General features: G+C 42.2%; 1 protein-coding gene across 2 annotated transcripts in view; it reads left to right on the top strand.

Moving 5' to 3' along the window:
• MPZL1 (myelin protein zero like 1) overlaps window positions 1–13,875 on the top strand; it is a 69,160-nt gene that overhangs the window by 6,304 nt on the left and 48,981 nt on the right. The window lies entirely within an intron of this gene.

The raw sequence follows: 13,875 nt of genomic DNA, 5'->3' as shown, positions 1-13,875 counted from the left end.
CTGACCACCTTATTCTAGGGTACTTACCTGTTACTATTTGCTGGTTTGCCGTTTACTTCCTTATTGTAATTTCTATATAGTTTTTCTTCTCTTTTTTTTCCTCCATCAGAATCTAGGACAGACAAATCATCTGTCTTGTTTATAGAAGTATTCCTAGTGCTTATCATAGTGGATATGGTAGATGCTAAAAATATTTGTTAAATGGCAGTGAGGCATAGGCATGTCTTGACAACAGTTTGTTAGGAGTTTGCAATATGTAGTTATGATTTAGCATGGTATAGTAGGTCCTCAATATGTGTTTATGCAAGAAGAATATTTTTCCAAAGTGTGATTTCATGCATTGCTTATTTCTCATTATCAGTTCCCTTGGCCTTTTACTTATTTACTAGTCAGGATAGTAAAATAGAAACTTAGTCTTATAAAATATATATATTTTTTACTCCAACTCCAGGATATCCACTAGGCTTAGATGCTGCCAAAAGAAAAAGATAAATGTTAAGTGAAAGACAGCTATGTGCAAAAGAACATAAAATGCAAGTTTGTGTTTTCATTAAGTCTAATTTATTTACTTATTCAACGTAAATGAACACCTGCTGGGCACAAGGCACTGTTTATGTATGGGATGCAGCAGGGAGCCTAGATGCTAGTGAGAAGTGACAGACAGGAAACATCTACTCAAATAAATAATACCAAAGGACAGATTAAATTCCCAACAGTCACAACTTTTAAGAAAATATGATTGATCTAATATGAAAATTTGCAGCAAATTTTTGAAAAATGGAACATCTTATTTGTATTACAAAATGTTTTTAAAACTTATAAGGGATATGTTATAGGATTTCTTTAAAGATTGGTCTTTCCCACTGAGTTTTAAAAACATGATTTAATTGGGAAAAACATAGCTTTTCAGAAATATTGCTGTTTCCCCTCTATCCAGTGGATGCTGGTCTACCTACTAAATATTTCTCACCATCCACTTTGCATCCACACTGAAGCTAACATAGTACAGCCACAGTCACGTCTCTACTGGATGATTAGAGCCTTCTAACTGGAGCCTGACTGTTTTTGGGTTATATCTTTTATCTGAGAATTTGAATTATTTGTGTAAGACATGCATCTCACGTGTACCTCAACCTTGGAAAGATTTTTAATCTTGCTCTCTAAGACCACAGATGTCATTTTAAAAGGGAGAGTAAAATGGTAAGCTTTGGCATATAATTTATTATAGATTAGTTTTTAGCCCCATCGAAGACAGTATAATTATTAGAAGAACTAGAAGCATCTCCTGAGGTCTCAAGTGTCATATGGCTCTGAGACTTGACCCCTAAGGCTGGTGACATTAAGCCTTCATGTATCTTGAATGATATTCCTTTTTTCCTTTTCCACTCTTACTTTGCTAAGTCGTTTGACATTAGCAGTGCCCTAGAGTCCAGACAAAAGTCTTTGGAATTTTTGCTGCCGTAAGAAAGCAGAGGTCAGTTGGCTCCGTTCACCATAGTGCATAAATTGAGAAATTGTGGTTGTCTCCTGGGATCTTTATATCTTTGCCTTTAAACCCCTTTGTTTATTCATTATCTTTTTTCTTTCTTTTCCTTTTTTTTTTTTTAGCTTCAATGAGAACCTAGCGACCCTCTGGCCAGACAGTGTCTAATAGTTATTCTCTAGTCAAGTCCAGGTTATCATTGCTATATACCTTCTTCCAAAGGGTGTTGCTGAGAATTAGGAAGCATAGATAGAGGACTCAGGTTCCTAAGAGAAATGTGGTAAAATGCAAATATTTGAAATCTCCTAGATGTCTGAAAAGAGAAGAGAAAGAGAGTGAGTGAGCAGTTAGGGAGATGTTTTAACTTCTCCCTCTCCCTTTTCTGTTTCTTAGCCCTTAGAAGTTAGGGCATAGAACTAGGTTCATGTTATATCTTCTGCTCTGCTCTCATTTATTGAGTGCTTACTATGTGCCACGCCTTTGCTAAATGATTTACTTATATACTCCTCACAGCTCTGTGCAGTAATTATTTTTATTAATTTTATAGATAAGAAGAGTAAGTTTCAGAGAGATTGTGTAACTTAAGGGTCTTAAGATCACACAGCTAATATATGGTAGAGTTGAGACTCAAATTCCAAAGCACATGTTTGCAACCACCCTGCTGTATTATAGAATTTTTTCTTCAAAGTCTCTAAACATTTTGGGAAAGATTCTGGAATGTCTTAAGTGTTTACAGAGTGGCTTTTTAGCTGTCCTGGGGCATCCAGATTTCTTCTTCTTTGGGGTGATGTTTGTGCCAAGATCCCTCATGCCTTGATGCTGCTGACTCTGTTAAAGAGAAATAAAGCTGCCGTGTTGAAGCCATCCTCACCAATCATGCAGAATCTGTTTGTGCCACCCAATACTCTAAATGCTCCTCAGGGATTTTTAATGATGTTCTTTTTTTTTTTCTTTTTCTTTCTTTCTTTTCTTTTTTGAGGCAGAGTCTCTTGATATGGCCCAGGCTGGAGTGCAGTGGCACGATCTCCACTCAGCGCAGTCTCCACCTCCCCGGTTCAAGCGATTCTCCCACCTCAGCCTTCCTAATAGCTGGGATTACAGGTGCCTGCCACCACACCTGGCTAATTTTTGTATTTTTAGTAGAGACAGGGTTTCACCATGTTGGTCAGGCTGGTCTTGAACTCCTGACTTCAGGTGATCCACCTGCCACAGCCTCCCAAAGAGTTGGGATTACAGGTATGAGCCACCATGTCAGCTGATGTTCTTGTAGGTTCTTCTCACTCATACCTCTCCCACTATCAAGAGCACAAGCATGAATCCATTATACTGAGTGATACCATACTGGGCTCAGAATGGTTCCTTGCCCCTCATTACACATTACATGTGGAAGAAGCCACTAAGCCTTGACTTTCTTCCTTTGAGATGAGTTCTTCTCTGGAGGCTGTGCAGGTCCTTTTGCCGTTAGACTCCTGGCATGCTTGCCTTACAGAATGTCCAAACAGGCCCAGGCATCCAAACCAGAGTCTCCTCGCTTGTACCTCTTCTTGGCTCCTCTGCCCCATTGACAGAGGTTCTGTAGCCATGTTGTCTGCCACAAGTCAGAGGTCTAGCACTTGTCTGTTAACTCTTGGGAACTTTGAGTCTTAATCATTTTCAGCTATTAGGAATTTAATTCTTTTTTTTTCTTCAGTGACTGCAAATTTAGAAAAACTGCAGTGAGGCTTGCTGAACCTTGCACACTAATGACATTGGTGAATGGATTAATAATGAACAGAGGTGATGCTAATTTGTAATCAGGTTGAATATTATGGATTTAAGAACAGAAAATGGGCTGGGTGCCGTGGCTCACGCCTGTAATCCCAGCACTTTGGGAGGCTGAGGTGGACGGGTCATTTGAGGTCAGGAGTTTGAAGCCAGCCCGGCCAACATGATGAAACCCAATCTCTACTAATAATGGAAAAAATTAGTTGGATATGGGGGCACACACCTGTTATCCCAGCTATTCGGGAGGCTGAGGCACGAGAATCGCTCGAACCTGGGGGACAGAGGTTGCAGTAAGCCGAGATTGTGCTACTGCCCTTTTGCCTGGGCGACAGAGTAAAACTGTGTCTTTTTTTTTTTTTTTTTTTTTTTTGAGACGGAGTCTCGCTCTGTTGCCCAGGCTGGAGTGCAGTGGCGCGATCTCGGCTCACTGCAAGCTTCGCCTCCCAGGTTCATGCCATTCTCCTGCCTCAGCCTCCGAAGTAGCTGGGACTACAGGCAGCCGCCACCACACCCGGCTAATTTTTTGTATTTTTTCAGTAGAGACGGTGTTTCACCATGTTAGCCAGGATGGTCTCGATCTCCTGACCTCGTGATTCGCCCGCCTCGGCCTCCCAAAGTGCTGGGATTACAGGCGTGAGCCACCGCGCCCAGCCTAAAACTGTGTCTCAAAAAAAAAAAAAATGGGATCAGAAAATGCTAAGGAGGCAGGAGGATCACTTGAGGCCAGGAGTTCAAGACTGGCTGGGGCAAAATAGCAAGACCCCATCTCTACAAAGTAAAAATAAACCAAAAAACAAGTTATAGGTCCACAGTTTTTTATCTGTAACTACAAAGCCACAAATACTTTGAAAATTAAGTTTTTTCCTAAGTTTGATACAAATTCTTTGGCTGCAAAATTCAACCTGAAGTAGTAAGATACTGTTTACAACTGTGATCCTATTTGGTATGACTAATTGTATTTTTCACTGCAGAGATATTAATGTGTTTGATTGTGGGATGCTGCCCTGTACTCTCTAGGGACTACTACATAATATATAGTATAGGTATTGTATTAATTTTTTAAAATCTGAAAAATTCTATATTCTGAAATACACCTGGCCTTAAGACTTTTCGATTAGCTTGTTGGCTTGTACAATATCTTATCTCAGAAATTTCCTTCTACTCTTGTAAGTACTAAGAACTACAAAATATTGCCTGGGCAACATGGCGAAACCGCATCTTTGGGAAGATTGCTTAGGAGTGGAGGCTGAAGTAAGCCATGTTTATGCCACTGCACTCCAGCCTGGGCAACAGAGGGAGACCCTGTCACAAAAAACAAAAACAAACAAAAAAACTACAAAATACAGTTTAGTTATTTATTTTTTCATTTTTAGAAATGTGGTCTCACTATGATGATCAGGCTGGAGTGCAGTGGCTGGCAATTCACAAGTATGGTCAAAGTTCCCTGTAGCCTCAAACTTTTGGGCTTAAGTGATCCTCCTGTCTCAGTCTCCAAGTACCTGGGACTATAGGTGTGTGCCACCAAACCCAGCTCATTTTAGTTCTTTTTTTGAGATGAGTCTAGCTCTGTTGCCCGGGTTAGAGTGCAGTGGTGCGACCTCGGCTCATCACAACCTCTGCTTCCTGGGTTCAAGCAATTCTCTTGCCACAGCCTCCTGAGTAGCTGGGATTACAGACATGCACTGCCATACCTGGCTAATTTTTGTAGAGATGGGGTTTCGCCATGTTGACCAGGCTGGTCTCGAACTCCTGACCTCAGGTGACCCGCCTGCCTTGGCCTCCCAAAGTCATTTTAGTTCTTTAAATGTTTTGGTCCATAAAGCTAGTGTGCTTTCCACTTAAGAGCTTTCATTGAAACTCCTTTAGAAATTTATGCTACTTTGGACTCAGCCTGTCTTTTATTCAAGGAATTCTAAATCTGTGAACTGGCACAAGTTTGGGAATTGATTGAAGGGTCCTGACTTTCTGTTTTTATGATTCACGTTAGACTTTTGTTCACTTGACCTAGAACTTTTCTGTTTATATAGATCAAGTAAGAATTTAGTAGGTTTCCTATCTATTTCACTTGTAGGAATACCGTGACCAGCCGATCAATGCCATAGATCTGTGAGAGTCAGACTTCCAGCTGTGCCTTGACTGTGCTGTCCATCATGGTAATCATGCCTACCTTGCTTTTAGCAGTTCAGTGCTGCCATTTGGCCCCTGTCATCCCATGATCCAATTATTTCCACTGCATTTACATGTCCCAATTTAGTGACAGCAGTTCCCACTGTAAGTTCTAGGCTATAGATAAGAGTGTCACAAAGTTCTTTTAAAATGCTGGGACTCCCATCACAGATCTACTTTTCACAGTCATGTGGTGAAAGGTGTGTCCTCTGGCTGGGCATGGTGGCTTATGCCTGTAATCCCAGCACTTTGGGAAGCTGAGATGGGTGGATTGCTTGAGGTCAGGAGTTCGAGACCAGGCTGGTCAACATGGCAAAACCCCATCTCTACTAAAAATACAAAAATTAGCTGGGCGTGATGATGCGTGCCTGTAATCCCAGCTACTCAGGAGGCTGAGGCACAAGAATCGCTTGAATCCAGGAGGTGAGGTTGCAGTGAGCTGAGATTGTGCCACTGCACTCCACCCTGGGTGACAGAGTGAGACTCTGTCAAAAAAAAAAAAAAAAAATTAGCCAGGCTTAGTGGCGTGAGCCTGTAGTCCTAGGTACCTGAAAGGCTGAGGCAGGAAGATTGTTTGAGCCCAAGAGTTCAAGGCTGCAGTGAGCTATGATTGAGCCACTGCACTCTAGCCTGCAACAGAGCAAGACCCTGTTTAAAAAAAAAAAAAAAGATATGTCCTCTGGACACTCACAGGTGAGTAAGTAGATCTTAAAAGATAAATGCACTGTAGGCTGGATGCGGTGGCTCACACCTGTAATCCCAGCACTTTGGGAGGCCAAGGCAGACGGATCACAAGGTCAGGAGATCGAGACCATCCTGGCTTACATGGTGAAACCCCGTCTCTACTAAAAATACAAAAAATTAGCCAGGCATGGTGGCGGGCGCCTGTAGTCCCAGCTACTTGGGAGGCTGAGGCAGGAGAATGGCGTGAACCCAGGAGGCAGAGCTTGCAATGAGCCAAGATTGCGCCACTGCACTCCAGCCTGGGTGACAGAGTGAGACTCCATCTCAAAAAAAAAAAAAAAGATAAACCCACTGTAACACTCCAGTCTCCCTAGGCCTTTGAATGCCTTCCTCCATAGTAAGCTGAGGCAGGCCTGGCATTTCAAGTTCATTTACTGAGGGCCACATTTTGGTCCGTGTTTCAGCCAGCAAACCAAGCTGTTAGAGCCCTTTCTAACACCCTGAGTTGCGTAACATTAAATGCAGAATCTCTGATTAGTGGGCCCATATCAGTAAATTTGGCCTAACCCAACTTGACGTTCCCTCCACCATGATCCCATACCCTTAATATCCATTCCCACACATATTCCCCAGATTTCTGTTTATATAAATTAGAAAAATCAAATAGTTTTTTTAGAGTATGTGCACCTTCATGGTTCACATTTTGTACCTCACCTTTAGGAGCCTCCTGAGACTTAAGTCTAGTTATAGATCTAGAAGCAAAGAGAGGCATTGGGGGTAGGTCCTGAGGAGAATCAGCAGTGTCTTGTAATGCAGCTGCCTCAGGGGAGGCCATTAAAGTTTCCTCAGGCACAGCAGGTTTAATTGCCTCAGATGTGGGTGGATGGCTGCTTCCACTGGCAAAAAAGACTCATAAGAATTTAGAGATTCAATGTTTCCAGCTCTGTAAGGGAGTTCCCACATTTCTCCATTCCAATATTCAGGATCCCTTTCCTTCCCAATCAATGCCCTCACTTTAGTAGCAGACACCCTGCAGAGGTTGGGAATTCAGTTTGTGCTGTAGTTGAGTCATTTGCAGAATAAGATTCTGGATTTGATTTTCAGCAATTTCAGCTCTGCGGCTAACAGAGATAAGGGTATCTTTCAGACATAAAGTTTTCTGTTCAGATCTGTAGTGCTCAAGCTGGGAATTTGAATCCCTGAGCTCATCCATTTCTTTTCTCACTTTGTCCATTGTCATTAGGAGTAACCAACAAATCTCATTATACTCATTAGTTTGACAAAAATGTTTAAAGGTATAGTATATGTGGTCACCCAGAACCTTATTCTTAATACGTGTTTGATTAAAAGTACCCAATGGTGACATTTTGCATATCTCCATTGCCACATCATACCCATATTTTTACTACTGGAAATAGTCATTAGTGTCCTTCAATCCAGTTAGAGAGCCAAGTCCTGAAACCCTAGGATCAATGCAGAGAACTCATCCTTAAGATTCTGCTCCTTTAGAGCCACTCTTAAAACCAAAATTAGGGTTCTCCAGAGAAACAGAACCAGCAAGATGTGCATGTGTGTGTGTGTGCACTCTCTTTTTCTTTATATAAATATAGATAGATAAGCTATCTATATCTTGCTGGCATAGATAGATAGATAGGAATTCACTCATATGATTGTGGAGGCTTGGTAAGTCCAAAATCTGCAGGGTAGGCTGGCAGGCTGGAGACCTAGGGAAAAGTTGCAATTCAAGTCCAAAGGCGGTCTGCTGGCAGAATTCCTTCTTTTTCAGGGATGGTCAGTCTTTGTTATTGTTAAGACCTTTAACTGATTGGATAAGGCACACCTACATTATAATGGAGGATAATCTGCTTTACTCAGAGTCCCCCAATTGTAATATTAATCTTATCAGAAAACAGCTTCACAGAAATAACTAATGAATTTTAAAAGATAAGCCATAGTGGAGATCTCAAATTGTGGTTTCCCATGATTGTAAACAATTCTATTCTTTGTTGTCTCTATTTTAGCACTTTCTCTTTACATCTCAACTTGGTGCTATCTGACTTCCTCCTCCTCTCACTATTTGACACTTTGATAAAGGCCATCTGATATTACCAAATCAACTAACCTGTTTCAGCCTTTTCTTTCCAGACCTTTTTGCTTTCCTTAACATGGTTGACCACTTTGATCTCATTTCCTTTGCCTTTGTGACATTACTCCTGGTTCTCATCTCTCTTCCCTGTCTTCTTCAAGTGTTCATCCTCTGCCTGTGGCCCCAGTGTTGATTTTCCTTAGGCAGGTTCTGCTCTCAGCCCTTTGCTAGTCTCACTGCATGCTTATCTTTGGTAATTTCGTCCATTTTTGTCTGTTTGTTGACAGTGAATATGTGGCAGCTATAGGCATTCAATACATATTTGTTGAATAAATGGTGACTCCCAAATATATCCCCAGTGCTCTGAACTGCAGAATCTTACCAACTGACCATTACATACAACTGGACATACCCATTTGAATGTCCAGAGGCACCTCAAACTCTGTATGCTCAGAACTCAACTCTATATATCTCTCCTCTTCAAACTGTGCTTCCTCCGGCATGCCACTCGCTATTGTTATTGCTTGCTGCTGTCCTATTTGTCTTTCCCTCAAGTCAGCCAAGCCAAAAATTTGGTCTTCATCCTAGAATCCTTCCCTTTCCTCACCTCACCTCCCTGGATTTAATCAGATCTCTGCCAGTGTTTACCTTTTATTTCTGAACCCACTCCCTCCTTTCCATTGTCCCAGGACAAATGCCAATCATTTTAAGTTCATGTTACTGCAAGAGGCTTGAGACTCCTAGATCGTCTCTCTAATGGTAGTCATCTTCCCTTCAGGTCTGCCCTCCCAACTGTTGCCAGAGGGATCTCTCTCTTGGGCAAATTTAATTGTACCACTCTTCTGCTAAGATCCTCCATCTCTCCCCATTATCTCTGGGATGTACTTAGGTCTGCCATCCCCTTCCTTGTACTTTATTGATTTTTTGCAACATTTCTGCATAATACTGCTGTTTTATATCTCCTTGAATTTGTGTATGATATTTTCACTCTTCTGATTACCCTTGTCCCTTATTTACCTGGCTAACTCCTATTTAGCTTTCTCATCTCAGATGTAATCTCAAGGCCAAGCACTCTGCCTCTAAGCTTCCTCTATCTGTTTATCTAAAATTATGTTTTTATATGATTGTCTCCCCAAATACAGGAACTATGTGTCTTATATACTTTGGGTCTCCGATGCTTAACATAATGCCTGGAACATAGTAAATGTTTAGTATATATTAGATGAACTGTTGAACTGTACTCAAGTGGAAATTACAAACATCAGAGCAGAGAGAGTGAAAATAAGGAAGCAGAACCTCCCAGAACTTAAGATCTTAAGAGCAGGGTAGTAATCAGTCCTCAACTTTGTACTCTAGACACTGGATTTGATAGTGATGTGGCTCAGGGCCAGGATGAGGCTGGGGAGGGAACTGGGCCAAGATCAGGAAGGGGTTGAGGGGTGGTGTTCAATAAGATCGTAATGTCAGTTTAACTTACAGTGAACTTTATAAACGCTGGGGGGCTAGTATATTTTAGCAGATTGGGTTGTTAGTACATTTTCTCCCTGTGCTGAGATAGATTGTTCTCACAAGATTGCCCAGGGAATATGGGATAAGCCCAGTAGATGTTTATTGAATGACCTCAATGGCTCTGGCCATCAAGCTATCATAGCCTAAAACACCCCTTTCTTCACAGTAGGAATATAACTGACAGGTGCATTGGATTAGTTACATTACCTCTTCACTGGGCAGTGATGCAGTGTGCTGACAATGACACTTTAGATATGAGGATATGGCCTAGAAACATTGATTGGACTTTTTCTGGATCTTAAAGAGATTTCCTGGATGGAGAGCCTGTCATTTAGAGTAGATTATCTCTACAGAGAACCAATATCATCCATTGAGTACTGAGATTTCTTGTGTTTTTTTGTTTTTTTGTTTTTTTTGAGACAGAGTCTTGCTCTCGCTCAGGCTGGAGTGCAGTGGCGCAATCTCGGCTCGCTGCAAGCTCCGCCTCCTGGGTTCACGCCATTCTCCTGCCTCAGCCTCCTGAGTCGCTGGGACTACAGGCGCCTGCCACTGTGCCCGGCTAATTTTTTGTATTTTTTTAGAGACGAGGTTCCACCGTGTTAGCTAGGATGGTCTCAATCTCCTGACCTCGTGATCCGCCCGCCTCGGCCTCCCAAAGTGCTAGGATTATAGGAGTGAGCCACCGCGCCTGGCCAAGATTTCTTGTTGTAAAGTTCATTACCTTTTTTTGATTTAACTAAATAATCAGGTCTCTACCAGATTTCAAGATATTTAGTACGCTAATGTTAAACTGAAAGAACCTTGGACTCGAGTCAGTGCACAAAAATGAACATGAAGACCACAAATACTCATGTCTGCTAACAACATAGTGATACAAATAAGATGTCCATGTAACTACTAACCCCATTATTTACTGATCTCCATTGCTGTACTTTGTATTTTTCCTACTGTTTATAGCTGGAAATATATTGATATGGTTTGGCTCTGTGTCCCCGCCCAAATATCATTTTGAATTGTAATCCCCAGTGTTGGAGGTGGGGCCTGGTGGGAGGTGATTGGATCTTGGGGGTGGGGATTTCTCATGAATGATTTAGCACCATACTCTTGGTGCTGTTCTCTTGACAGTGAGTGAGTGAGTTATTGCGAGATCTGGTTGTTTAAAAGTATGTAGCACATCCCTCCTCTCTCTCTTGCTCCTGCTCCTGCCATGTAAGACATGCCTGCTCCCCATTCACCTTCTGCCATGATTGTAAGTTTCCTGAGGCCTCCCCAGAAGCCGAGCAATGCCAGCATCATGCTTCCTGTGTAGCCTGCAGAACCACGAGCCAATTAAACCTCTTTTCTTAATAAATTACCCAGTCTCAGGTATTTCTTTATAGCAATGTGAGAATGGACCAATACATATATTTTGGTTTTTCGGAGTTTTTTTGAGATAGGGTCTCACTGTCACCCAAGCTGGAGTACAGTGGCTCAATCTTGGCTCACTGCAACCTCCACCTCCAGGTTCAAGCGATTCTCCCACCTCAGTCTCCCGAGTAGCTGGGACCACAGGTGCACACCACCATGCCCAGCTAAGCTTTGTATTTTTTGGTAGAGACAGGGTTTCACCATGTTAGTCAACCTGGTCTTGAGCTCCTGACCTCAGGTAATCTGCCTGCCTCAGCCTACCAAAGTGCTGGGATTATAGGCATGAACCACTGCACCCAGCCAAAGGGACTAATACATACACATACATATATACATATATATATATATATATATATATATATATATATTTATGTTTATTCTTTCTTGGCATTCCTGCTGCAGTATGAATCTCTGCCAAGGCCCAGAAAAGTGACTGGGACATAGAATGAATTCAGGTGTTTGTTGAATGAATTTATTGGTGGTGTGCAGAGTGTTACCATGCTTTGTTGGTTTGTTAATTGAAAGTTTTTAAGTAGAAGAGCTTTTGAATTTTGAAAGAATAATTAAAGCTTTCAAAAATTCTAAGATGTAATTTACCTTATACAGATGTAGAAATTGAGCTCTCAAGTTCTCTGTATGTGCTGCCTTCCCATAAACATTAAACATTGCCATGACACCCAGAGAAGCCCCAGGGAGCCTGGTAAGCAGCCATATACCTGGGGAATATAGCTAGAGAACTTTTGTTTTATGCCTCACTCTCAAAAGTGTCTGGATTTGCCCCCTCATTTGTCATATCCCTGTTAACTACAGTCACTACTCTAAACATCTACTTTGGCTCTCTTTCCTTACCCCTCTTATCTGCTCAGAACCTCATTACCAGAAAATGTAGCAACTCCACAATCTTTTCCCACCCTTCAAGCACCATCTCCTTTTATAGTTTCACTACGACAGTTTCTGGAGCTCATCAAGTCTTCCCATCCCTCCCTGCTTTTGTTTTGTATTCGTTACTTCCTGGCTGCTTCCCTCTCCCGCTCCAACTTGGAGTCCATAGTTCATTGTTATAATCATTCCTTTGTAAAGGCTCCTACTTCCCCAGCCCTTCTGTGCCATCATTGCACTTACCTGGCAATCCCTCAACCTTGGGAAAACCCTACCATCTCTTTTTACATCCTTAAGCATTTGTTGCTTTAATTATTGCCCTCTTTAGATCATTCTTACTACAATACAAACATGAGCTAGAATTTCTAATCTTAAAAACCTTCTCTTGGTTCTATAGTCCTCTTTAGCTACATTTCTGGGCCGTAACTCTTAGCAAATTTTTACAAAAATGGACTATACTCCTTTCTTTGTATGTACACCCTCCCTTCCCACTTTCTTCTGTCCAGCCATCCCACAGCTGCCTCTGCCACTCCATTGAAACTTCTCCTGTCAGGATCACCAGAGGACTCCAGGTTGACAAACCATATTAGTTCTTCCCTATAGCCACCTTATATGACTTCTCAGTCCCTCCTCTCTTCTCTTGGCTTTACTTACACCACATTCTCTGGTTTTCTTCCCCTCTCACAGTCTGCTCCCTTTCCGCCACCTTTTCAGGGTCTTTTCTCCCTCCCTGACCTTTATAGTTTGATGTCTGTATGACTTCAGCTTGGCTCTCATCTTCCTCTACATTATTTTCCTATGTAATAGCATCTTCTCCTGTAGTTTAAAATACTGCCTGTATGCTGGTAACTTCCAAAATTTATATACAATTCAGACCTCTCTGAACATCAGACCTGCATATCTGGTTACCTGCTTAACTCCATTTAGAGGTCTCAAGGTCTCGTTGACACTGCAAACTTAACATTTCCAAAATGGCAGGTTGCTTTTTATTCCTTCTTTCCAGTTAAATCTATCCAGTTGCTCAAGCTAGAAACCCAGGAGTTATTCTCCATTCATCCCTTCTATTCACTCCCATGTCCAATCTAATAGCAAGAAGTCCTGTATGTCATCCCTTTCTCTCACCATCTTCTTGCCTCTAGTCTAGGTCATGGCTGCAGTACACAGCACCAGAATTACTGCAGTCACTTCTTTGGTTTTTGTTTTGAGACAGTCTTGCTCTGTCACCCAGACTCAAGTGCAGTAGTGTAATCACAGCTTACTGCAGCCTTGAACTCCTGGGCTCAAGCAATCCTGCTGCCTCAGCCTCCTAAGTAGCTGGGACTGTAGGCATGTGCCACCACGCCTGGCTAATTTTTTTTTTTTTTTTTTTTAGAGATGGGGGTTTTGCTATGTTGTCCAGGCTGGTCTTGACGTCTTGGGCTCAAGTGATCCTCCTGCCTCAGCCTCCCAAAGTGCTGGGATTACAGGCATGAGTCACCACGTCTAGCCTGCAGTCACTTTTTTTTTTTTTCTGACAAGGTCTCACTTGTCACCCAGGCGTGCTGTGGCATGATCTCAGCTCACTGCAACCTCCGCCTCCCAGATTCCAGCAATTCTTGTGCCTCAGCCTCCTGAGTAGCTGGAATTACAGGCACATGCCACCACGCCTGGCTAATTTTTGTATTTTTAGTAGAGCTGGATTTCACCATGTTGACCAGGCTAGTCTTGAATTCCTGACCTCAAGTGATCTGCTCGCCTCAGCCTCCCAAAGTGTTGGGATTACAGGCATGAGCCACTGTGCCTGGCCTGCAGTCACTTCTTAACTGCTTTCCCAATTTCAGTCCGTATTCCCCTCCACTCCATTTTCTACATAGCAGCAAGAACTATTTTACATCAGGTGCTGTCATTTTGTTGTTTA

This window comes from Pan paniscus, chromosome 1, assembly GCF_029289425.2.
Source record: "Pan paniscus chromosome 1, NHGRI_mPanPan1-v2.0_pri, whole genome shotgun sequence".
NCBI lineage: Eukaryota > Metazoa > Chordata > Mammalia > Primates > Hominidae > Pan > Pan paniscus.
This window is presented reverse-complemented; position numbering and strand designations above follow the sequence as displayed.